The following is a 27,434-nucleotide window of genomic DNA, read 5'->3' on the forward strand; positions in this document are numbered from 1 at the left end:
GCTCCTTTTTTTTTTTTTTTTTTTAATTCTGGGCCAGCTTTAGCTCTGGGTCCAGCTCTGAGGCCTCTGCTGCTGAAAGCAGGTATCTGGTTTGTTTGGGTTTTATAATCAAAACAATGTATAACTCCAGCTCTGAGATCCCAGACTCGCTGAAAGCTGGTTTCTGGGGTTTTGTTTAGCTTCTATATTTGTTACTGTGTTTCAAACTGCAAGCTCAGAGGCCAGCAAGCAGGCGGGGAACGTTGGAGTCCTCTGTCACTAAAGAAAGCAAGCCTCATGTTTTTTCCAGCTGCCTGGCTGACGGCCGCCATCTTGGCTGCAGTTAATTTGCATATCACCCTGATTAGCCAATGGGAAGGGTAGCGGTCGTACACTAATTACCATGTTTCTCTTTTATTAGATATGATATAGACACACACACATATACAGAAGAATAATATAATGAACTTTTGTATTATATATATATCAGCTTTGATGTTTACCAACCTCAGTAGGTCCCCCAAACCTTATCTTCCCACTAGGTTTTCAGTTTTTAAGTCAAATGCTTTTAAATACTGTGTGCTTGTATGTATGTACTCATCTTAGTAATTTGGAATTGTAACCATAGATTATTTTTATAACTGGATGTAGACTTTGTGAACAAGTTTTTAAAGTGGCCCTTGGGGTCTCATTTATAGAAAAGTAAGAGCTCTCTAGTACTTATAATTAACTAAAGTGAAGAAGACTCCTACACTAGTAAATTTGTTGGGGAAAGTGTCTATCGGTTCCTTTGTTTTTATCCAGTCGTAAAATGTTTATTCATGACACAACAGTTTATTCATACATATGTACAAGTGTATCTGTCTGAAGATTGAATAAATAAGGAAATTCATGTTTTTATTTACTTTTAATTCCATCTGAATTTGCACCATTTCAGTCTTTTGCAGGCAAGAATGTTTATTGAATTATCACTTAGCCTAGAGACTCTGCTAAATTATTTACATGCTTTAGATTATTGAATCCTCTTAACAATCTTGAGACATATACTGTTGTCTAGGTTTTGTAAGGAATAAACTGGGCTCAACAAATTTAATGTTTCTCAGCCAGAAAATGGCAGAACCCTTATTTGAATAGTTTATCTTAAGAACTAATGTCTTTTCGTCATACCTCACTGCCAAAGAGCCTGTTGAGAGTTGTCTGGTCAGTGTAAGTATAGCATTTTCTGTTTATAAGCTCACAGTTTTAGACCCATACTTGCTTGCAGTACAGTGAATTGTCATACCATAATCTACTATATTAATATTGATGATATTTCTCATTATAACTTGTTATTAAACCTAATTTACAGGTATTTTGTTTACCACTTTCTTAGTTGTGAATTATAAGCAAGAACTATTCCTGTTCTGAAGATAGTTCCCTCTAACCTTTTCTTTCCCAAGACTCAGGTAGTGTGCTCACAGGCATGCCCTGATTAGTACGTAGGCAAGGAGGGGACCCTCTGTAGATCTCTGGAGCTCTCTCTGGTCAGCTTTTTCCTCCTCGGCGGTACTCTGCCCCATGAAATTTGGTTTCCTCAGACTTGCAGCATCATCTCTTCAACTCAGGGATCCTGCGACTACCAGGCTCTGCTAGGGGTCCTCTTGGAGTCTTTCTCCGGGTGTAAGCTTTGGCACTTTTAGAGCTCACATTCTTTGATTTCAATCTTTCAAGGATCACTGCCCTTTGTTGTCTCATGTCCAATGTCTTAAAAGCCATTGTTTAATTTAGTTTGCACTCTTTTGGGTTGTTTTAGGTAGGTGGATAAATCTAGTCTCCATCTTTGTGGGCACTCTTTCTATAATTTTAAGAATAATATAAAGATGCCCAGCCAAAGTGGCTCAGTAAGTGAGTGTTGACCTATGACCAGGAAATCATGGTTCAATTCCCAGTCAGGGCATATGCCCAGGTTGTGGGCTCAATCACCAGTGTGGGGCATGCAGGAGGCAGTTGATCAATGATTCTCTCTCATTGTTGATGTTTCTATTTCTCTCTCCCTTTCCCTTCCTTTTTAAAATTAAAAAGGAATAATATAAAGGCAATAAGAGGAGGCTCTAAAGCTTTATTGCTTCCATCTAAATGGTGGTTCTTCCACTTACTAGCTATTTGACTTGGAGCAAGTTACTTAAGCTCTCTGTCTCAACTTCTTAATCTGTAAAAGGAAAATAATATTACCTATATCATAGGGCATTTGTGAGGATTGAAAGAGTTAGAATATGTGAAATACTTCAAAAATTAACTGGCATATAAACTCTCAATAAATGAGTTTTTATTATCATAGAAAAATTTTAATGCAAAAAAAACCCAACTTTGGAGTGTGGGACATCTTTATTTCAGTATCAGTTCTACCACCATTGTGGCCTTATTTAACCTCTATTAATCTTATTTTGCTCATTACAAAAAGTGGGTAAAAACACCTATTCATTAAGTAGTTGTATGGTTGAAATAAAATGAAACTGGTAGAGTGCTCAGCACAGTGCCTGGCACAGATTAGGTGCTCACTGGTTATTGTTATTTTGATTATCTACTGCTGCATCACAAATTGCCAGAAAGCTTAGTGGCTGAAAATAGCAGTTATTGTTTTGTTATCTTGGGCGGTTCAGAGGTTGGGGTGCTCTCAGCTCAGCAGTTCTCACTTGGGGTCTCTCAGGCAGTTGCAGTCAGACACTGGCAGGGCTGCAGTCATCTTGAAGGCTGTCATAGTCATAGTCTGGCAGTTGATCCAGGCTCTTGGATGGGATCTCATCACTTCCTCACTGTGTAGTGACTGAATTCCAAGAGCAAGAATCTCTAAAGGATTAGGTAGAAGCTTGAAGTCACCTAGTGTTACTTTGGCTGTAGTTATAGACACACCTAATTTTAAGAGGAGTGTCAACATTACCTTACAAGAACATTGTGTAATGGGAGATATTGATGCAGTCATTTTTAGACAATACAGCCTGTCATAGTTAGTTATTATTCATGTGCATGTTTACATATGTGCAAACATTTTACATATTTTTGGTGCCCCCAATATACACACTTTATAATTTTACCTGTACTTTTTGCAAGCTCTATTGTCCATATCTAAAGTACCTTGTGGCCAGCAGGTGGTGTTGGCATTCTTCTAGCTTCCAATTGAGACCTATAAATCATTAATCTCTCATCAGAATGCAAACTCTATCCTTTGAGGCCCATGACATCAATTCTTTCTCATTGCTGTCATTTATGAACACATTGATCACTTCTCTGTGTTTATTATGCATGGTGTGTACATGAGGGTGAAGTGGAGGTCTTGGCAAACCATCCCTTGAGGAATTTTTTACTTTAGTTATTGTACTTTTCAATTCTAGAATTTTCCATTGGTTATTTTTTATAATTTTTATGTTTTTATTACGATGTCCAAATTGGGTAATAGTCATCATGTTTTCCTTTAACTCTTTGAACATATTTGTAATAGCTACATTGACTTCTATATCTGCTAAATTCACCATCTGGGCCCACTCCATTCTTATTAACTGATTTTTTTTCTGCTTGTTTATTTGTATGTCTAGTGCTTTTTGTTTGAAAACTACATTTTACATAATACATTATAGCAGATCTGGATTCTGTTTTATATTCTTTGTTCCCTATAGTATGCAAGCAATAATATCTCTGCTTAGTGTTTTTATTTTTTATTTTTAGCCTACATTCCTATGGGTTGTCCCTCTGTCTACATAGTGTATTAGCCAATGATTTGGGTGGAGATTATGCTTAAAAAAATCTTGAGCCCTTAAGGCTTCCACCTTCTGCTTAATAATTTGTATGTGGGTTGAGGCTGTCATTCAAAGTTGCAGTCATTTCTCAGCCTTTCTTAGTTTCACTTTTCACCAGGCTCTCTGAAATCTCTCCTGTGCATGTTTGTAGTATCCAAGTCAGCCAGGGACTGTGTGAGAACTTATCTCAGCCCTTCCATGACTCTCCTATTTCTAAGATACCCCATTTAATTTCTATTTTGTCTACTGCTTATCCCAGCTAGGATCACAACCTTGGATGTAGTGGAGCTACAGATTTTCTCTGTTCATTTTCATTTAAGTCCACCACTTTTATTTTCACTTGTATTTTTTTTTTTTTATCAATAGGGTAATACACTTGCAAGGCAGAAAGTCAATATGGTCTTACATAAGTGTTACTAAAGCTGACACCTAAAGCTAATTCAATATATTTGTTATACAATGAAAACTTAAAAATGTTATTCTGGGATATTATTTTATATATTTCCCTCTGTTACTTGACAAACTTTTAAGTGTTAAGTCTTCCACTTTTAAAGGGCAATGCCATGAGTTTTTGCCCTCCACCTCGGAGCCCATCCCCTTTGGCAACAAAACTGTTGTTTTTCCCTGCCAGCCCCATGGTGATAAAAACTACTGTTCTTAGAGTAGTCACATTCATAGAGACAAAAAAATAGAATGGTGGTTGCCAGGGCTGGGGGAGAGGGGAAACGGACAGTTGTTTAATGGGTATATGGTTTCAGTTTGCAAGATGAAGAGTTTTAGAAGTTGGTTGCACAACAGTGAGAATACACTTAACACTACTGAACTGTACACTTAAACTGGTACACTTAAATTGGTAAATTTTATGTTATGTGTATTTTACCACAATTTAAAAACAAAGAGATTACTGTTCTTGCCAACAAAACTGAGGGTAATGCAGATGTGATCAGCCTCAGGCAAAGGCCACAGTCTTCTGCTATTCTTATCTGAAGCTATACTTTAATTTCAAGAATGATGTTTTAAATTTGTTTTCTGCATCACTCCACAGCCCTGAAATGATTGTTTTTAAAATTATGTACAGTTTAATAATTGGTTTTTTGTGTGGCAAGCAATCAGTGACCTCTTCACACCACTGTAACTGGATGTCACTTCCTTGGTACTTCTTAATAGCTTCTGCAGGTTGTTACTCATGGTTCCTTTATTTTTTTAATTGACACCGATATGTATATTTTTATTGGTTTCAGGGAGGAAGGGAGAGGGAGAGAGAGTTGGAAACATCAATGATGAGAGGGAATCATTGATCAGCTGCCTTCTGTACACCCCTCACTGGGGATTGAGCCGGCAACCGGGGCATGTGCCCTGACCATGAATTGAACCAGTACCTCAGTGAGCCACACCAGTTGGTCTCATGGTTCCTTCTAGATGATAGAGTGTCCTAGAGCACAGTCCTTGGGCCTTCCCTCTTTTCTTTCTATGTCTTCCCTGGGAGATTTCATCAAGTCTCAGCATAGAAGACATCTGTAATACTATCAATAATAAAAAATATACATTAAAAATGTTATCTATATGCTGATGGCTCCTAAATACGGAACTCCAGGCCAGACTTATTCCCTGTTCTTCAGATTTGTGCATCTACTTGTCTATTTGACATCCCACGTAGATGTTTACTAGACATCTCCAACTCAATAAGGCGGAACCCAAACTCCTGATATGTGCTGTCAGAAACTGGCTTCTCTCTCAGTCTACCTCATCTCAACTATTGATTTCTTCATTCTTTTGTTTCTTTAGACCAGTAACTGTGGGTTGTTCCTTGACTCCTCTCTTTCAAGCTGTAGGTCTACCACATCAGATTATCTTGTTAATTTTATTTCCAAAATATACATAAAATTTGATCCTCTTCATACCATCCTTACTGCCACCACTCCTTTCAAGCCACCATCATCTCTACCTGATATTATTAAGTAGGCTTCTACTATTTTCTTCTAACTGTGCTTTCCTTCTATATGTGTTCTCAGTAGAACTGTCATAATATCCTGTTTAACATTAATGGGATCTTGTCACCCCTCTGCTCAGGTTCTTCTAATGGATGGTATCTTATCACATTCAGAGTAAAAGCTAGAGTCCCAAGGGTTATGCGATCCCAAAAAATCTTGCTCCCATTACCTATCTAACCTCATAACCTTTTACTCTCCCTCATTCAGTTCCCTTTGGTCCTTCAGACCTCAGAACCTTTGTTTTTACTTTGCCTGGAATGGCCTCCTCTCACCCTACCCCACAATACTTATCCTCATACCTTAGCCATTTTTTTTGTTGTTGTTGTTGTTTTACAGAGAGGAAGGGAGAGGGATCGAGAGTTAGAAACATTGATGAGAGAGAAACATCGATCAGTTGCCTCCTGCACACCCCCTACTGGGGATGTGCTCGCAACCAAGGTACATGCCCTTGACTGGAATTGAACCTGGGACCTTTCAGTCCACAGGCCGACACTCTATCCACTGAGCCAAACCGGTTACGGCTACCTTAGCTGTTTTAGTTGCTTCAGATCTTTATCCAAAATTCATTTCTGTGTGATGTCTTCCTTGGTCACTCAATCCAAATTTCCATGACTTCCTACCCATTATTTTATATTCCACTTTATTGCTTTAATTTTTAACCTTAGTACTAATCACTATCTAATATATTATTTTTTCTTATTTTGTTCATTTTTTATTTTTCTCAGTAAAATGTTAGCCCCATGAGTGCAGAATTTTTGTTAGTTTTGTACTTTACTACCATCCTAGAACCTAAAAACAGTTCTTAGCACTTAAGCTTGCAATACATTTGGTATATTTATAGTGAAAGGTGAAGAAAGACATAAATTTCTAAATTTAAAGGTCTTCCTGAATGCTACATAGAATGAAGGAAACATATTCTTGTGAAATTTCAAAATATCAAGATTATAAAGAAGATCTTAAAAAGCTTCTAAAGAAAAGAAACGAAAGCCTACAAATTAGCAATTATGGTTTCTATAAGGAAGCGGAGCATGGATAGTGGGACAATTTCATCACAGTTTTGAAGAAACATGAATTTTAAATTAGAATTCAATACCCAAGCAAACTAGAAAATGTGAGGTAAAAATAAAGTCATTTTCATACATGAAAATATGTGAAGATAAATGAAGAGATAAATGACATTTATCACAGAAATAGCTGAGGATTTTGTTTGTCAAACCAAGGATGGCATTGGCCGGTGTTGCTCAGTTGGTGGAGCATTATCCTGTGCACCAAAAGGTTGCTGGTTTGATCCTGGTCAGGTGCATGTGGGGGTCAACTGCTCAATGTTTCTCTCTCACATCAATGTTTCTCTAAAATAAAATTTTAAAAAGTATTTTTTTTTAAAACGAGGAAAACTAAACAGAGGAACAGTTAAGATGGTGGCATTGGTAAATGTGGTACTAGCATTCTCCCACAACCACATCAGAAATACAATTAAACTACAGAACAACCATCATTCAGAACCACCTGAAATCTAGCTAAACCAAAGTCCTACAACTAAGGATATGAAGGACAGGCTGCATCAAGACTGCTAAGAAGGGTGGAGGCATGGAACACTGTGGTTCCACACCCACGTATGGCAAATAAAAGTCAGGAGGGATCTCTTGGCTGTGGAGGTTTCCCCTGAGGACCAAGGGTTCCCAGACACACACCAGGCCCCCCCACCTGGAGGATCCAGTGCCGGGAAGAAAAACCTGAGTAAGACAGAAGACTGCTGGAGTCCCAGGCAGTTTCTCTTAAAGGACCCAAGCACAGACTTATTCAGACTCACTCCCTCTGTGCGCCAGTGTTGGGGCAGCAGCTCAAAAGGCAACAGGGACATACAAGGAAGAACTGAAGTATCTGGCATCAGGGTGAGAGCTGGAGAGGCAGCTTTCTCCAGACAGAAGTGCTGGCAGAGACCATTGTTCCCTTTCTGAGTCCTTCCCCAACAGAGGCAGTAGGCAGGCACCATATCAGAGTCTCCATCAACCTGGCTGTCATTGTTTACCCTGCCCCTGAGACCTCATCCCACCAACTTTTGGGCCAACTCAAGCTGAGTCCAGTGGCTTTTCTATCTGAATGGCCTATCTTGGCTTATGCTTCACTTTTTTAAAATCTCCCAAACAAGCAAAAACTGGCCTCAGCATGCCCTGTATTTCTTGCTAAGTGGCTCCAGGCCCAGCACTAGTGGCAGCCATCCGTACTTCATAGCTTGGCATCTCCTGGAAACCTCCAAGCCTGGCACAAATAGTAGCTATCTCAGATTGCTTTGTAGTTCATGTCGGATGGCTCCATACAGAACACAGGTGGTGACTGACTCTGAGCCTGGGAGCCTCCAGAGCCAGTGCACCCAGTGGACAGCTATACACATGTCGAAGTACCACCCAACCACCTCTACAAGCAGACTCAGTAGGCACTAGAGCCCTGCTGAAGTAAGTCCTGCTCTGTGGGGTGGGCCCCTGCACAATTGATCGTCCACCATGATTGCAGCCAGTTGTAGCTGATCAGCTAGAGATAAATAACTTCGTGTCAACAGCAACCAAGGCTCAACTACAACAGGAGATTGTACACAGTGCATACAAGGTGTGCACCTGGAGGACCTAGCTCCGGTGAATGGAGAGTCTGTGCCACTGGCCCCTGTAGGACATGTACTACATTAGCCCACTCTACCAAGCTCAGGAGATGTAGCAGGTCTACCTAATACATGGAAACAAATACAGGGAGGGTGCCAAAATGAGGAGATAAAGAAAAGTCTTAAATGAAAGAACAGAATAGAACTGAAAAAGAACTCAACAAAGTGGAGATAAGCAATCTACTAGATGCAGAATTCAAAACTTGCTAATAGGATGTTCAATGAACTTAGGGTAAGAGTAGATGAACTTAGAGAGAACTTCAACAGCATGAAAAATTATATGAAAACCATAAAAAAGAGCCAGTTAGAAATGAAGGATACACTAAGTGAAATGAAGAATTACAGGTAATCAACAGTAAAGTAGATGAAGCTGAGAATCAAAACAGTGATTTGGAATACAAGGAAACAAAAAATCACCCAATCAGAACAGCAAAAAGAATCCATAAAAATGAGGTGAGTGTAAGGAACTTCTGGGACAACTTTAGCTGTACCAACATTCGCATTATGGGGGTGCCAGAAAAGCAGAAAGAGAGCAAGAAATTGAAAACCTATTTAAAAAAATAATGATAGGATAGTTCCCTAACCTGGTGAAGTAAATAGACATACAAGCCCAGGAAGCACAGGGAGTTCCAAATGAGATGAACCCAAAGTGGCCCACACCAAGACACATCAAAATTAAAATGCAAAAGGTTAAAAACAAAGAGAGAATCTTGAAAGCAAGAGAAAAACAGTTAGTTACCTATAAGGGAACACCCATTAGACTGTCAGGTGATTTCTCAAAAGAACTTTTCTGGCCAGGAGGGGCAAGAAATATTCAGTGATGAAAAGCAAGGACCTACAACCAAAATTACGCTACCCAGCAAAGCCAGCATTTAGTTTCCCAGAGAAGAAGAAGCTAAACCAACAAACCAATGTTACATGAAATATTAATGGGTTTTCTTTAAGAAGAAGAAGGAGAAAAGAAAAAAAAAGATGAAAAATATGAACAATAAAATGCAATAAACGTATCTATTAACAATTGAATTTAAAAACACAAAATAAATGAACAGGCAGAACAACAACAAAAAGAAAACGAAGAGAGGATTCAACAACCAACTAAAATTGATCCAAAAGTTCAATGAGTACAAGCTCCAAATGGCGTTTGTGTGTCAGGCAAGAGAAGCAATCAGATCCTATGAAGGTAGGAATTCAATTGTGTCTAGGAAGACTGGAATAAAAATGGATAAATTAGAGTAAGTAACAGGCAGGATAATATTGGGACTAGTTAAATAGACATGCTTTCTTATTTCAATAAAAATGAGAAAGATGGTCAGAAAGTTGAGGAAAAACAAAATAACTAGGCAGGAATGTTAATGTCCAGATATTAGGTAGATCCAAAGTAATATGGTTTTGAGAAATTGATAGAGTATAAGTATTTCTGACATTGAAGTAGCATAGAGAAGGGAATATAACCTGTGCATACTTCTTGGTCCTGCCGGGAACAATATTCATATAAACATTAATACTGTGCATGCTCTGTGTTGATTTTAAATTTTTTAAAAAAGAATTAACTTTCTATCCAAAGTATGAAAGTCTTAATTATGATTATAGAGTATAATCTATAGCTTATCCTTAAAAAATATAAAAAAACATGTGATAGAAGTTGGGAAGGACAGGCATGACCTCTACTACTAAAAACTTCATGCAATATAGCCATTCTCAAACTTCGTTGCGTACTAAGATCACTTTGGAAGCTTTCACAATCAGGAACCCCAAACTGCATCATCCCAATTAAATGAAGATCCTTGACAGTGGACGTAGGTGTGAGTTTGCCTGTTTGTTGTTTTAGATTTGCGGGTTGATTTCAGCGTGTAGTGAAATTTGGGGACCAGGGGTCTAAAGTTTATGAAACTAAAGCTAAAGCTGAAATATATTCTGCAAAGTTTCAAAAGTAGTATAATCATTCTTATAACTATCTCATTGGTAAAAAGAGGTAGGAGGGTGCTAGTTGTGAGCCAAATTTTCCTTAGTGGGAAGCCAAATCTATTTTAGTAGTGTGATGTGACAAATCAAATCCTACATATTGTTTCAAAGTTAGTCTGTTAGTCATTTTATTTTACTTGCAAAGAGGAAATGCTCTTTAGTCGTGTTCCAAAGTTTGTGAGAATCTGTGTTGACTTTTTATATAGATTGAGTTCATTAGAGCTAGATCAATGAGGTTATTATGAATAAATTATCTGGATGTTAAAATCAACTTCTTATGGCAAACATACTTTACATTTCTTAGTGAATAGACAGTTTTCTATAAAAGACACTTCAATAAATATAGTTTCCTCCTGCAAATATCTGTGGGCTGGTGCTTTAACCGTCGAGCTACCGGCTAGAGCCCTTTTGCAAATATTTTAGACACAAAGTTAAGTGTTAGTAGTTAGAACCATCAAAATAAAATTTTCAGTATTTAAATAAAGTCATTTGTCTTTCTTAACAAATTACTTAGGCAGAACCTGAACTTTTTGAATGCAAGGTACAATATAATTATGGTTTTATTTAAAATTTTATAGTAACAGGAATGTAAATGTATTCCAGCCTTTTCCTTCTCCAATTGCTTTACTCTTTATCAACCTTGGATATGCATTAGAATCCCCTGGAACACTTTCAAAACTAGTATTCTGTTTTTAAAAATTCTTCATTAACAACTGTTAACTGGAGCCTCATGCTCGGACCTCAGAGATACTATGTAGTCAGGGTAGAATTAAAGAATATGAGTTTATGCTTTTCTGTTACTTAAGATTATCAAGGTTGCCTCTCAGGAGTAGTATTGGGACTGGGGGTAAGAATGGATGAAAGTGGGGACTACTCTTCATTGTACGCTCTTCTGTACTAAGTGCTTTTTAAAAATAAAAACTATGTTCATGAACTACATTGATTAAAAATTAATGGATAGAAAAGTATCATTCCCTTATATTTTGAAATAATAAAATATTCTTTATGAAAATCAAACTTTATAAAATCAATAAATTGGGATTTTGTTTTGTATTAAAAAATAATTCTAAACTCAAAAGATAACTTCTAAAGTATATCACATGTACAGAACGTGCCCTCATCATAAGTGAACAGTGCTGTGAATTTTTCACAAAGAGAACTCTCTAGTATAACCAGCATCCAGGTCAGGAATTACATATTGTCCAAACTCAAAAGTCCTGGGTGTGCCGCCTCTAGTCACTGTCCTCCTCCTCCTGCCACAATTCTGACTTTGAAAACCTTTGGATACTTTTGTTTCTGAACATTATATATAAGTGGAATCATATATTACCCACTTATTATTCTTTGCCTTCCTTTACTGAACATGTTTGTGAAATTTATCCTTTCATACTGCATAGTTGTAGTTTGCTCATTCTCATTGCTGTGTAGAATTCTGTTTTAAGGATGTGCCATTCTATTGATAGACATTTATGTTGTTTCCAGTTTTAGTCTATTATGAAGAGTACTGCTATTAACATAAGTCTTGTGTGTGGTTTTAAGAATGCATATGTAGCATTCCCCCATATCATTGGCTTCTTTCTGGGTATTGAGGTTTGAACTAATTTGTATTCTACAACACATAACTGCGTCTGTGCAGTACACTTGATATTAAATGGTAAAACAGAATTGGTGATAGTAAAGCTCTGGGTATATAAAAGTTAACCTGTGTCTCATTGGGTTTCCCAGGACCCTGGGGGCTAATAATCAAAGGATAAAGAACAACAGACTTTGGTTCTGATATCCAAACTCTAAGACAAACTCCAGCTTTTGACATCTTCACTGCTAACCCTATGTTTGAGGTGTGCTACAGCACCGTTTTAGTAGGTGGACCTTGTTCCTGTAGGTAGCTCCTTAACTACCCCTCCACTTGCCTGCAAGCCATATTTCAGGACATGCCATCAAATTCTGGCTTCACTCTCTAATCCTAGTTCTATTCTAATTTACCTCTTCAGCCTTTGCACCCTTCAATCTTCTCTTGGTTTACTCATAACCTATTTTATTTTGGGGGCAACTATTGTTCCCCTTGCCAGAGTATCTCCACAGATTAATAAACAGACCTGGGATTTCCATGCACTTGTCAATGTTTAGACATTAACATATGTTTCCTAGTGGCAAATCCTGGCTGAGGTTGCCCTCAATCAGCTTTCCACCCAAAATTGGCTTTGCTTGCCAAATTCACCTAGTGGAGTTTTGTTGTTTTTTATTTATTGATTGATGAGAGAGAGAGAGAGAGAGAGAAAGAGCGAGCGAGAGAGAGAGAGAGAGAGAGAGAGAGAAACATTAACTTGTTCCACTTATTTATGCATTCATTTTTTGATTCTTGTATGTGCTCTAACTGGGGATGGAACCCACTACCTTGGGGTATCAGGAAAATGCTCTAACCAACTGCATTACCAGGCCAGGGCAAATCTAGTATTTTTAGTTTGAGCCTGAGAATTTTAAATTTCCACCACATGATGCTCCCTAAAGGAGAAAGTCTGTGTGCCCCATCTTTGATCACCTGCTCATGTAACTGATTTATGTCTAAAATCTATTGCAGGGGGTTCATTTCTTCCTTGTCCACAAAGAATATCCTGTGATCTGCCTCAGTTTACCCTGCCCTGCCAGGATTTCAGTCAGGTTACATGGGTTAGACCCCCAGCCTTGGCACTCGATATGGTTTCCCCAACAGTAAGATATTCAGAGTCCACTGTTCCATCCGAGGCTTTCTCCTTGGAGCAGGGAAGAAGTAAGCACTCCTGTCCAGCTTGGCCTGATTTTGCACTTTTTCATTTGTTCCTTCCTGGCCTTGGGTGCGGCGTTTCTCATAAGACTTTCCTGTGTTTCACATGTTCCTCTTTGGGTTAACTGGAGCCTGGAGGAGGGAAAGGGATAGAAGAATAGTTGGTTTAAAGGCTAAGATCTGCCTCAGTGCCCACCTGTGAAATACCAGGCATCCGTACAGGTTATCAGTTCAGCTTGTCAGCTACCTTTACCTCTTAAAACTGCAAAGCTTACCACACTTTAGAGCCATGCTTAGTATTGACAGAAAATCCTTATAGACTCCTTTTACTCTCATTTGTAGATTTTGTTTTTATGTTGATTGCTTATTGTGACTTAAAATGTTAGAAAGAAAAGTATTATTTTTACAACTTGTTGACAGCACAAAAATCCCTATTTTTATATACATGTTTTATTTATTTGAATGAATGTTTATTTAAAAATTTTCTCTAGAAATACTTAAATTCTAATTTTTTTTTATTATGGTCTATTTGAAAAATTTGAACAGCTGAAAAAAAAATCCTAATTGTGTAATCAAGAGATACTAAAAGGTACCTGGCCGGTGTGGTTCAGTGGTTGAGCGTCCACCTATGAACCAGCAGGTCACGGTTCGATTCCAGGTCAGGAGGGCACTTGCCTTGGCTGCAGGCTTGATCCCCAGTGGGGTGCACACAGGAGGCAGCTGATCCATGATTCTCTCTCATCATTGATGTTTCTGTCTCTCTTCCTCTCTAAAATCAATAAAAAGATGTATTTTTTAAAAAGATGCTCAAAGGTGTTATTTTTGTATCCTTGACTTCCTGATTACTTCTTTTTATTGAATTTATTGGGGTGACATTGCTTAACAAAATTATACAGGTTTCAGGTGCACAGTTCCACAACACATCATCGGTACACTGTTATATGTTTTCACCACCCCAAGTCAAGTCTCTGTTCATCACCATTTATTCACCCTATTCCCTCCTCCATCTCCCTCCTCCTCCCAATAGTCACCACACTATTGTACATGGCCATGAGTCTTTTTTCTTTTTTGCTCAATCCCTCTATCCCCATCCACCCAGTCCCCTATGCTCCTCCACCCCCACCCCCAACACACACAGCTCTCAGAGTGTTCTCTGTGAGTCTGTCTCTATCTTGCTTGTTAGTTCATTTTGATTGCTTCATAATTATTCATTCTAACATCCTCCTGTTACTTTTAAAATCTTAAGGCAAGAAGACTACCTTATCTTAAAAATTACTTTAGTACATAGAACATGTTGACTTTTATTAGCTTTACACATGATCTCAATAATTTGAACCTCACTGACATTTTTATTGCTAGTACAATAATGGTTATTTATTAAAAACACTTTTTAAATTCAGATTTATTGAAGTATAATTTACATATAGTAAAATTCACCGTTTGAAAGTGTATAGTTTGATGTGTTTGGACAAATTAATACAATTGTGTAACCACCATCAAAAGCAAGATCTGGGAATTCCTTTGTGCCCCTTTGTAATCAGTCCCTCCCTTCACTTCTGACTCTTGGCAACACTGATCTGATTTCTCTCCCGATAGCTTTGTTTTTTCTAGAATCCCATATAAATGGAATCATACAGAATGTAGCATTTTGTGTCTGGCTTCTTCCTCTAACACAATACTTTTAAGATTGACCCATTTGTTGAATATGTCATTCCTGTTTATTGATGAGTAACATTCCATTGGATAGATGTGTCAAAATTTGTCTAGCCATTCACTTGTTGATGGATATTTTGTATATTTACAGTTTTTCATGCTTACTATAAACATTCACGTGCATGTCTTTGTGTGAGCATGCTTTATTTACCGGGTAAATACTTAGGAGTGGGGTTACTGGGACATATGGTAAATGTGTGTTTAACTGTATAAGAGACTACTGTGCTGTTTTTTAAAGTGGGTATGTATTTTGCATTCCCACCAGCAAATATATGAGGGTTCCAGCCACTCTGATACTTGCCAACATTTGGGATTATAAATCATTTTTAATTTTAGGCATCCTAGTAGGTGTGCAGTGGTATTCTATTGTGGCTTTAATTTGCAGTCCTCAGATAACTAATGATGCTGAACACTTTTTGGTGCTTACTGGCCGTTTGTACATTTTTGTTGAGGTATCTACTCAAACCTTTTGCTCATTTAAAAATTAGATTATCTTCTTATTGAAATATAAGAGTTATTTATATGTTCTAGATATCAGTTCTTTTCTCATCTTTTACATAGTCTCCTAGCCTGTGGCTTATCTTAGGAGTGTCTTTTGAAGAACAGATGTTAATTTTGATGAAATCCAACTTACCTTTTTTTTTCCCCAGTAGTTTGTGCTTTTGGTGTCTTATCTATGGAAAAGCCTAATCAAGGCACTAATGTTTTTCCCTATCTTTTGATGCAGAGTTTTAATAGATATATTTTTACATATAGTTCTATAATCCATTTGAATTTAATATTTGTTTATGGTGTGAGATATAGGTGAAGAATTTTGTTTGTTTTGCATCAAATTACCTCTCTGGCTTTGTCTAAAATCAATTGACTTTGCATATGTGGGTTTATTTCTTGACTCTGTTCTGTTCTATTGATCCATATGTTTATCCTATGTAAATGCTACATTGATTTGATTATTGCAGCTCTATAGTAACTCTTAAAATTTGGTTTAATTCTTATTATGGGAAAACAAGTATTGAGCTAGGATTTTCCTATCTATCACTTCTTTCCATTGATCATATGTATGCCCTTTAGAATAAGATTATCTCATATTTTATATGATAGTTCTACAGCTATTTGAATAAATGTTTACACATTTTTATTTGGACTAATGCTTTAGACCAGTGGTTCTCAACCTTGGCTGCACATTAGAATCACCTGGGAATCTTTTTAAAATCCTGATTTCTGGGCCTCATCCTCCAGAAATTCTCTTTCTTTGTTATTAATGTTGTGGCCCCACCTCATAACAAAGAAACAGAATTTCCGGAGGATGAGGCCCAGAAATCAGGATTTTAAAAAGATTCCCAGGTGATTCTAATGTGCAGCCAAGGTTGAGAACCACTGCTTTAGACCTTTTCATCTTAAGATGTTTTGTATCTTCTTATCTTCAGACCTTATCACATATTAGGAGCTCAGTACATATTTGCTGAACTGAACTCTCTAAAATAATTGTTCATTAATGTCCTTAAAGGAAGTTACTTGAATTCAACAGAGCAAAAGCATATTTCCTGTGAGATTCAAGTCTTTCAAAAATCAATGTTCTCTTAATCAAAAAATTAATACAGTGGGGCCTTGACTTACGAGTTTAATTCATTCCGAGACCAAGCTCGTTAAGGAGCTCGTTAACTCAAAGTACTCTATCAACTCAATGCAAAAAATTGGCCGAGAGACAGCTGGTATCTCAAAAAACTCGTTAGTCAGGACACTAATAAGTCAAAGCCCCACTGTACTTCTGGAGAATTGCATTTTAACTGGTTTGTTTTGAACTACTAAAAAAGTCTTTCTTTTATTTTTAATTTTACTTTTTATTTTATCAAAGTATCCTATATAATAAAAGGGTAATATGCAAATTGACCCTAATGGCAGAACAACTGGTCACTATGACACACACTGACCACCAGGGGGCAGACGCTCAACGCAGGAGCTGCCCCCTGGTGGTCAGTGCCCTCCCACAGGGGGAGCTCTGCTCAGCCATAAGCCGGGCTGACGGCTGCGAGCACAGTGGCGGTGGCAGGAGCCTCTCCCACCTCCTCAGCAGCACTAAGGATGTCCGACTACGGCTTGGGGAGCAGGCCTAAGCCACAGTCGGACATCCCCTGAGGGCTCCCGGGCTGCCAGAGGGATGTCTGACTGCCACCTTATGCCTGGTCCCCTGGTAGGGCCTAGCTGGCAGGTGGTTATCCCCTGAGGTGTGCTGGACTGTGAGAGGGCACAGGCCGGACTGAGGAACCCCCGAGTGCACAAATATTTGTGAATAGGGCCTCTAGTTATTATATAGCTTAGAGTCAATGGCTCTTAAGTCTGCTATAAAAAATAGCCATCTCCTGATATCCCCCAACCTTCTTCTCTACAGTTTCTAATTCCTCAGAGATATCACTTTCAACTCTTTAGCTTTTTACACCTATATCTAAATAATGTGCTTATGACACAACTTTTTTTTTTCAGTTTTAGACATTATCTATTGGGTTATTTTCATGCTTTGTTCTAGGTACTGGTTGGCCCAATTCAATATAGAAACTTGTTCCCTTTAGTTGGGGAATTTTAAAATATTTGGTTGGTTGTGTGAGAAATGGCTCACTTGTCCGAATTTTAAATGACAGACTGGGAAACAGAAGCATGGCGAAAATGAGACTTTTAATACCACTCTCCAGAGCTGGCACTCATTGTACAGGAGCACACGTGGGGCAGGGAACATAGCCTATTTATTTGTCCCTCCTCCCGTTCCTTAATTGGCTGAGTACTATTTGGTCACCTGTTTCCTCATGTCACCTAGGTCTTGCTGTCTCCCATTGGGCCATTTAAATTCTGGGCTGAGACCTTTCTAGCTGTCTCCACCTCCGTTTGTTTAGGGGAATCCTGCTGTCTCAACGGGTAAGAGATCCCTCTTTTTTTTACAGCTGCATAATATTCCATGGTGTAAATATACTACAGCTTTTTAATCCACTCTTCTACTGATGGGCACTTGAGCTGTTTCCAGATCTTAGCTATTGTAAAGTGAGCTGCTATGAACATAGGGGTGCATATATTCTTTCTGATTGGTGTTTCAGGTTTCTTAGGATATATTCCTAGAAGTTGGATCATTGGTTCAAATCGCAGTTCCATTTTTAATTTTTTGAGGAAATTCCATACTGTTTTCCATAGTGGCTGCACCAATCTGCATTTCTACCAGCAGTGTAAAGGTTCCCTTTTCTCCACATTCTAGCCAGCACTTGGCATTTGTTGATTTGTTGATGGTAGCCATTCTGCCAGGTGTGAGGTATACCTCATTGTCATTTAACTGGTGGTTCTTGGATGTATTCTAAGACAGAGGTTGGCAAACTTTTTCAGATGGTAAATATTTTAGACTTTGCATACTATACCATTTCTGTCAGTACACTGCTATTCTTGTTGCACAAAAACAGCCATTAAACAATATGCAAATGAATGAGCAGGACTGTGTTCCAATAAAACATTTCAGTAGTTTCCCCGTTATCTGTGGGAGACATGTTCAAGTGGATGCTGGAAACAATGGGTAGTACCAAATCCTACATACACTGTATTTTTTCCTATACATACATACCTATGGTAATATTAAATTTATAAATTAAGCACAGTAAAAGATTAATAACAAATAATAAATAGAATAAGTATAATAATATACTGTCATAAGTATAACAATTCGCAAAGTTATGTGAATTTGGTCTTACTCAAAATATCTTATTGTAACTTGCAGTGAGTAGCTTGGTGTCACTTGTCTTGGGGAATCCTTGTTGAATTCTTCCTATAGGCCAGTGATTTTTAATGTTTTTTTAATCTCATGGCACACATACACTAATTACTAAAATTCTGCACCAGAATCTCACAAAAGAAATAAGTATAATTTTGATTCATTCACACCAGATGGCTATTGTGTTGGCTGTTATCATTTTTTAAAATTTAGCAACAGATATAGAGTAATCAGAAAGGAATTTGGAGCAAAGAAGAAAAAGAGATTAAAAATAGGGCAGTAGCTACAGAACATGTTGGAAATCTGAATAGTGGGCATGAGTCAACAATGAGAAAGAAAAAATCAGAAAGATGACTAATGGGGACCTTAATGTGCTTCTATAATAGTAAGGGAAAATATGGCTAATACAATTTCTCACTTCATAGAAATATTACACCACATTTGAATGAAACTAAAGTTTACTTTGTAGATGAAGGACTACCCATAATCATAGTTATCCATGAGAATAAAAAGTCTTTTTCTCCTACTGAGAAATGGCAAATACATCTAAATTATAGAGACTTTAACCTACAGCTAAAAAGAAAACTTCATTCATTACAGAACATCCATTTTATTTGCCAAACCTGGTTTGGTGTGTCAACAGCTATGCAATTCACCTGACTTGGACAACCAGTTCAATTTTCCACTGTTACAAAATAAATGATGTTATTTGTTCCAAATTCATTAATTGCTTGAATTATAGTTTATCCAGTATGGCTGCGGACATCAAAAAGCAGCTTCTCATTTCTCTGAGTTGTTTCCAAAACCTTGAGGCACCTCACATTAATCACCCACTTAGAATACCAAGACATATATACCCCAGTGTGTACGTAGCCATATCTTTGGATGCACATGCTCAGTGTTTGCTATTTTTAACCCAAACTGTCATACAGATAGAAAAGAGAAAACTCAATAGCAGTATACAGTTCTGAGAACCATTTTACACACCAGCTAAATTTTAAACCCAGGATACTCAGAACTAAACAATTTGTATTTAACCTGAAGCTTTTCAATTTATTTATATTAACTAGACCACCTTTTCTATAATTAACACCCATATCTCTTTTGAATAAATAATGTCTGTAAAAAGAAAACAGCAAAACTCTCCAAGAGAATATTTTGATTACACTGATAATTTAATGAGGTGACATGTATAATATGAACACTTTGAATGATAAGCACAGGATTCTGGATTTTTTACCTGAAAACAGGGTTTGCTTAACCTATTACATGCATGTTTCAGCCTCAGAGGAGGGTTAAGTACCACAGGGATAATACCTTTTGGATATTTATATGTAAGCTGACCATTATCACTAATCAACCATTTGGCATATTAAATGGTTCATGACTTACCATATCATATTATATACCACCACTCATTAGTATGCTATGCTAACTTAATGTTACTTTAATAAACTCCACCCACTCTCCCCTACAGACCAAGCCACAGGGACCATGGTTTCAAAGGACTAAGTTATATTTTCCAGCCACAGCAATGTCTTAAAATATTTTCCCTGTAATTGTAAATATTCAACAGGATAAAATGGCCTTTATTTATTTATCTTTAATTTTTTTTATTTTTGGAATTGGTGATACATTCGGATGTATATGATTTAGAAGGCACAAAAGTGGGAAGTCTCCCAATCTCTATTCCTCAAGTGTGTCCCCGACATTGGCTGTTAAATCTTTCTTTTTCATTGCTTTCACAAATGACAAGTATATGTAATCAGGAAGCCTTCAGCTTCAGCTCTTGTCTAGCTTGGCTTCTGCGTAGGGCCTGGGGTAGAACAGCCACCTCCTGGAAAAGCCGTCCTGGACTCCCAGCGGCTTCCAATTCTCCTCCTCACTCTATCTCTGCCTCTTTTCCTAATGCATACTCCTCTGCCCATCCTTTTCAGTGTTGTCTTCCATCATTTTCTCTTCGTACTCCACCTAAATTTCTTTTTTAAGACCTTTGTTTTTGTTGTTGTTGTTAATCCTCACCCAAAGATATTTTTTTCTTTTTTAAGCGAGAGTCACCGGCCAGGGCTCCACCTAAATTTCTAAAGCTCTTGTCCATTCTCATAATTTTAAGTACCATTCACATACAAGACCTAAAGCTGTACCTAAAGCTTTTAGCGTATGCTCCTGCTCCACATTTAAAAACCTCTTTTTGGACATTGTTTTTTCTGGATATCCTGAAGTTATTCTGATGTACTTGCAGGTTGATATTTGAAACTAAAGCTAATTAAGACCTAGATTTTTTTTAAAAAAATTCTAAAGGGATTAATTAATTGATTTAAGTATGTGATTCTTGCCCTTGGGTCAGAAATTTATGTTAAAATAAAATGTACAAAACAACACTTTATTTTGGTGGCTTATCAATTCGGTCTGCTGCATTTCTCTAAAAGCTTAACGTGCTGCTCTTATTTGCAAGCATATAATTGAAAATATCTTAGGCCTCTATATCCAGCTTCTTAGTCTCATCTGATTTATGAATTGACTAAGCTAAGCCAAGGAAGCTGAGCTGTGATCAAATGAGGTAAGAGAGTACATTATAAATGCAAATATACCATAAAAACTTTATTGTTGTTGTGATGCTGAAGTTACATTCTATTCAATAAAATCCAAATAGCTATGTTCACTGTCATTAAGTAAATACTGGCAGTGGATGTGGGGGAGTTACAGAGGAGAGTAAATTTAGCAGTTACAAACAAAAGGAAATTTGATTGACATTAAAAACTGGTTTTATAAACACTGTTTCCATTAGGATGCACTGCAGGAATAGAAATTCAACTCAAGATGGCTTAATTACTAAAGAGAATTAATATATCACATACTTTGTAACAAGAATCCAGGAGTAGGTGGTTCCAAGGCGGCTCCTCATTCAGTAGCCTCCTCGTGTCTTCTTTCTACTGCGTCATCGTAAGTAGTTCTGGACAACATATTCTTACCCAGCAATGTTCAGAAGCACATGGAAGATATACCTAGAAAATTCCAGCGTCTGTAATAGAGAAATAAGAGGAGAAAGACTTTGGTAAAGCAACCCACATTTGCTGCATATATTATGACTTTGGAAAACAAGTTACAATAACATTTAGTGTTTTGTTTTAGTTCTTTTACCCATTATGAAATACCAGTCACATACTGGAAGGACATAAAAGTCTATGATAATCTCAAAGTATGTAAGAGATGCGGGTTTTATAAGCAAATCCTGTGTATGCCAAAATCCAGATGAAGTTCTTAAAAGAATTGCTTTTTCTGTTCATGAGCTTTAAAAGAAATTAAACTAGTCTCTAATTGCAAGATTATATCTTGAAAATATTATGTTTCATTAGTCTGACTGACTGTAGTAGCACAAAATTACCCTATAACTTTTACTAATAAAGAGAAAAATAGAAAACATTCTCTGTATCCTCCTAAATAGCTTTAAAAAAAGGGTCTGTTTCAGCTGTTTTGAGGGAATTATTGTTTTCAGGATATATAATAATTCCTATTGGACCATTATATTAGCTTTTATATAATTATTTATTCTTGTTTATAAAGTTGCAGGTCAAAAACATTGATTATTCCTACAGCAATTAGTAGAGAATTTTTAGGGCTTAATTAGACAGTAACATTCATTATAATATTTTGGAGTTACAAACAAAAATATAGTTTATATGAAAAGCAACTAAGAAGTAAATCAGGTCTGCTTGGTCTAGTCTAAAGTGATTTTATAATTAGTAAAAATTACTACCAGTATTAAATTTGCTTTCTGAAATACGACATGTGCATCACTGAGACTTAAATATTGATAGGAAGATGGAGAAATAACTTAAATAGTTTTATTACAAACTGAGAGCCTATTATACCTTACTCCATCTTGTGGAGATGTGGAGGTGAATCAGGCCATATACATGTATCAAATTGTTTTTTTAATTTCAACAACCGTCAGGTACACATTCATTTAGTCAATCACAAAATATAGCTTTGAGCACTAGGCATAGTTCTAGACCCTTAGTCTGTACAAGAGACAAACATATAAACAAGTAAGTGTACTAAATATTACTGATGTTATGGTACAAATCCTTTCAGGGCAAATGCTGTAAGGCAGAAGAGGAAAGTAGTTACTTGTACCCAAATGTGCAATGAAGGTTACAGGGAGAAAGACCTGGTGAACATTAAACAATTGCCTGGATTCAAAATGCCTCCTCCTCACCTTCAAGCATGTCCCTGTACCCGAGTAATCATGGCTCTCATTTCCAAGGAAGAAATTCCCTTAAACCTCTATTGTTTATTCAGATTGTTTTATATTAAATACAAACTCCAAACTAGGTACAACTCCCTTATACATATTGATTTTAGAAAATATTTTTTATGTGAAAACACATTTATAAAATTAAGAGTAAACCAAAAAACGAAGACAATTCAATTTAACAATATTAATTTAATATGATGGATGGTGTTATTTTGTGGAAACTAAATTGATGCTTGTTGGGTTTTATGGTGAAAAGAAATAGCCTCATGTCTACTTACCATTTATCCTGTATTACCTTTTAATGATAAGGAATTGAGTCCAGCTGCACAGAATAAAAAATCAAATCGTAATGGCTAAAATAGATAGGACTATTCTGCCCTCGTTCCCCCAACAGGAAGTTTGGAGTTAGGTAGTCCACAATGTCCGAGCCACACCTCTGCAATCCCGGTGTCCTCTCCTTTCTGGTAGGTCAAAGATAGCTGCTCCAGGTCCAGGTTTGGCAGCATTGTTTTATGCAGGAAGAGAGGAAGAGGACAAAAGGGCACTTGCCAACTGAGTTGACTCTATTTTAACAAGTTTTTTTCAGTCACCACCCGGTGACCTCTGCTGTCTCATTGGCCACACACTGTGTCACATCCACACCTGGCTGAAATGGAACTTGGAAAATAGATCCCATCCTCAGGGTTGTATTATTGAGGGAAAAGGGAAGAAAAGATTTGGGGAAAGCAACATCAGGCTCTGCACACATTCCAAGGCCAATTTTAAGGAGTGATTTAGAAACACAATAGCTACCTCTATCACATAAAGACCAATTCATCCGAGAGGCATTGCTAAACTGTATCTAACAGGTTTGTAACAATGGTTAAAAAATTCTTCATTTCATATTGACTATCATGGTTACTGATAATGAAGTTTAACGTTTGGAGCTAAAAAAATCAGCTCCCTCGAGATCTTTCTACAGTTCTCTCTTATAACTATTGTAAAAATATTTATCCTTTCAGTATTTCACAGTAAGAAGTATCAAATGCGGGGAGAACATATGCCTCATACAATCCTAAATGCAAAAGAGAGTACCAAATATACACACACCTAATTTTAAAGTAGTTATTCAGATAATCCAGAATATTCCTATTTGGGGGGATTATAATCTACATGAAAACTCAGCATTTATTTTATTTTATTTTTTTAAATATATTTTATTGATTTTTCACAGAGAGGAAGGGAGAGGGATAGAGAGTTAGAAACATCGATGAGAGAGAAACATCGATCAGCTGCCTCCTACACACTCCCCACTGGGGATGTGTCCGCAACCAAGGTACATGCCCTTGAGCGGAATCGAACCTGGGACCCTTACGATGCTCTATCCACTGAGCCAAACCAGTCAGGGCAAAAACTCAGCATTTAAAGAGAATTCTGACACCCTTAAAAAAGGAGTCTGCAGTTTACTGTCTATGGGCCAAGCCCAGCCTGTCATTTATTTTTGTAAATACATTTAGTCACCACCCCTTATCTGAGGCTTTGCTTTCCATGGTTTCAGTTACTGACAGTCAACTGCAGTTCAAAAATATTAAATAGAAAATTCCAGAAGTAAACAGTTCATAAGTTTTGAATTGTGTGCCATTCTGATAGTGTGGTGAAATCTTGTGCTGTCCTGCTCCAGCCCTTCTGCCCTGTGCTTTGAGAGAGAATCCTTATGCTTCATCTTCCAATCTGCTTATTAGGTGTCAGTAATGATCATCCTTTTAAAAAAATTCATGTACTCCTTTTAGTTTGACAATCATGGTTTCGAGTTTTAGAGTGTGTGTGTGTGTGTGTGTGTGTGTGTGTGTGTGTTGCATCAGAATTCCGTAAGTGCTCAAACAGTTTTTGTGCACATGTTTTTCTTTTCTAGCACTTCTTGTTATGATAATTCACTCTCATTTTGCTGTTTCAAATGTTGGTGCCTCTCACATGGGCAGTTATTTTTCTATGGTGGCTCATTGGAAATCAGGTCTGGTTGCTGAACTATTGAAACAGCGCAGGCTCAAGCCATTTAATCCCAATGGTTGGTAAAGGAATAGTGCCTACAGTTTAAGGAGAGGCAGCCCACTAGAGGTACCTGAGGAAGCCTAGTGCTCTGTAATCTACTTCAAATCTCCTAGTTTCCGAAGTAGGAAGACCCACCTGTCTCCGTTAGGAAAACCCAGCACATTCAGAGGGATGGAAGGTCATCGTCACGGGGGTCTCAAGGTACCTGAAAGCCCATCTGTCCCAGTGATTTGTCTATTCCAGCCCGCAGCTTTTGCCCAGGGCCGATGCTGCTTTTCAGTTGGTTAGCCACTCACAGGCAATTTAGCTGTGTTCCAGTTGACTCTGATGTTACCCTACCGCAATCACTATCCGGCAGGTCTCAGCAGTGGCCTAATTTTAAAAAGTTAAGGGCCATGGAGTTGGACATAGATGGGAACAAGCCACAGTGAAATTTCAGAATATCCTGTATCCTCACTCATTCCAATTATCATTTATATTCTGATGACCCTCATTTATTATATCTCTAGTCCCTATCATTCCCCTGACTCACATATCCTACTTAATAGTTCAAGTTGGATATATATATATATATATATATCCTCTCCCATTAATCCTCACCAGTTAATCCTTGATTTTAGAGAGATAAGGGGGAGAGAGAGAGAGAGAAACATCGATCGGTTGCTGCCCACACGCACCCCAACTTGGGATCAAACCTGCAACCTGGGTATGTGCCCTGACCAGGAATTGAACCCACAACCTTTTGGTGTATAGAACAATGCTCAACTAACTGAGCCACCCGGCCAAGGCCAAACTGAACTTTTTGGTGGTTGTCCCCAGACCTAATTCTCTCCCAGCCTTTCCTGTCTCAGTGAATGGCATCACCACCATTTTCACAAGTTAATTGCTTGAGCCAATACCTTCACATTCATTCTTGACTTTTCTCTCTTATTTCTACATTCCCATCCCAAATGATGATCAAACCCCAGTGACTGTACTTTCTAAAAGTACCTAAACTGACCACTTCTCACCACTTCCACCTCTACCACTCATTCATACATTGTTTCTTTCCTGGTCTACTGCAGATGTCTCCTGACTGCTCTCTATGCTTCTGTTCTTGCCTTATACAGTTAATCTCTACTTGAGGCCCACTGCATGAATTCGTGCATGGGTGGGGTCTGGCTGGCCTGCCCTGATGGGGGCTGATTGGGGATGGGGCTGGCCGGGGGAGGGACCGCGGGCAGTTGGGGGTGCCAGTGGGGGCCCACATCGGGCCAATTGGCCGCTGCAATACACCTCATAGCAACTAATCGTTCTAGTTGTTCTTGTCGTTTCACTGTTCCAGTTGCTTGGCTTTTATATACTAGTATATAGATAAGCGACAGCAGTCTTTTTAAAAAGGTAATATGTTGCTTCTTTCCAAAGGATTCAAAGAAAATCCAAACTCTATGCCATTGTTTATAAGGTCCGTCAGGGTCAGGAGCCAACTGCATTCCAACATTATTATCATTAGTAGTAATATTACTACTGTTTTCATCTCACTGCACTTCACTCACATTAGCTTCCTTATCCTTTTAACTGATATTGTAACTATCTCATCTCAGGATCTTTGGTCTTGCTGATCGCTTTGTTGAGAAGAATCTTCCTCTACATTTTCTCATAATTCCCTTTCTCATTAAATTTATGACTTGCTCAAATCTGTCCAACTTGCCTAACATAAAGACTGTTCCTGACCACTCTATGAAATGTATTTTCCCCTATATTCCTTATTCTGCCTTACCTTGTTTTAGTGTTTTTAATAGAACTATCACCACTGGAACCGTATGCTTGTATATTGTCTTCTTCCAGGCAGCCTCTATGAGGGAATGACTTTAATTCACTGCTACATCTTAGAGCAGTGCTGGGTACATAGTAGGTGCTCAACAAATAATATACACAAAATGACATCTTCACCAAATTTGAGTTGGGTTTTTAAATGAAAAAAGGAGGCAAACACATGAATTTTTCAGAAATAATCATGATTCTCAAAGTATTGCTTTTTTCATTTCTACTTTTAGTCTTCTGTGTAAAAAATGTAATAAACTTTATATTCTTGCATATGCTTTAAATGTCAGTTAAAATATTTTTATCTTATTTTCCCATAAAAATACTTATTAGTTAACCTGACATATTTTTTTATTTTTAAGTATGGTTTATAGGAAGACGAGTTACAAACTGTTTTCATAACCAGCATCAAAAATACTATATAGAACCAAAATAAAAAAATTAGTCTGAAAAAGAAACGTTTTTAACAAAAAAATTGTTGGGGAAGGGGTTAAGAACAAAATTCCATCTTACCTGTAACTTATTCCTTGATAATATATTTATTATCAAATTCTTAATTTGTGTTTTATGTTAAAATAAACCTTATAAATTTATATAATGTCAAGACCATTGGTGAAAAAGGAAGAAACTAATAGAAGTAGGAACTTTTTCTTGACATTTATTTTCTTGTACGTTAATACAGTATTCTTATCTGTAGGGAAGACCATTTTAAGGTTTGATGGTAAGGAGGACAGAACTCATTGGTACAGTCACTTGCCATTTTGCTCACATTTC

The 27,434-nt window shown here is 37.5% G+C and overlaps 1 protein-coding gene across 1 annotated transcript in view; it reads left to right on the forward strand.

Annotated features, from left to right (window-relative positions):
• ZRANB3 (zinc finger, RAN-binding domain containing 3) overlaps positions 1-27,434 on the forward strand; it is a gene marked incomplete at its 3' end in the record, with an annotated part of 109,642 nt that overhangs the window by 4,977 nt on the left and 77,231 nt on the right. The window lies entirely within an intron of this gene.

This window comes from Myotis davidii, unplaced genomic scaffold, assembly GCF_000327345.1.
Source record: "Myotis davidii unplaced genomic scaffold, ASM32734v1 scaffold2982, whole genome shotgun sequence".
Classification (NCBI taxonomy): domain Eukaryota; kingdom Metazoa; phylum Chordata; class Mammalia; order Chiroptera; family Vespertilionidae; genus Myotis; species Myotis davidii.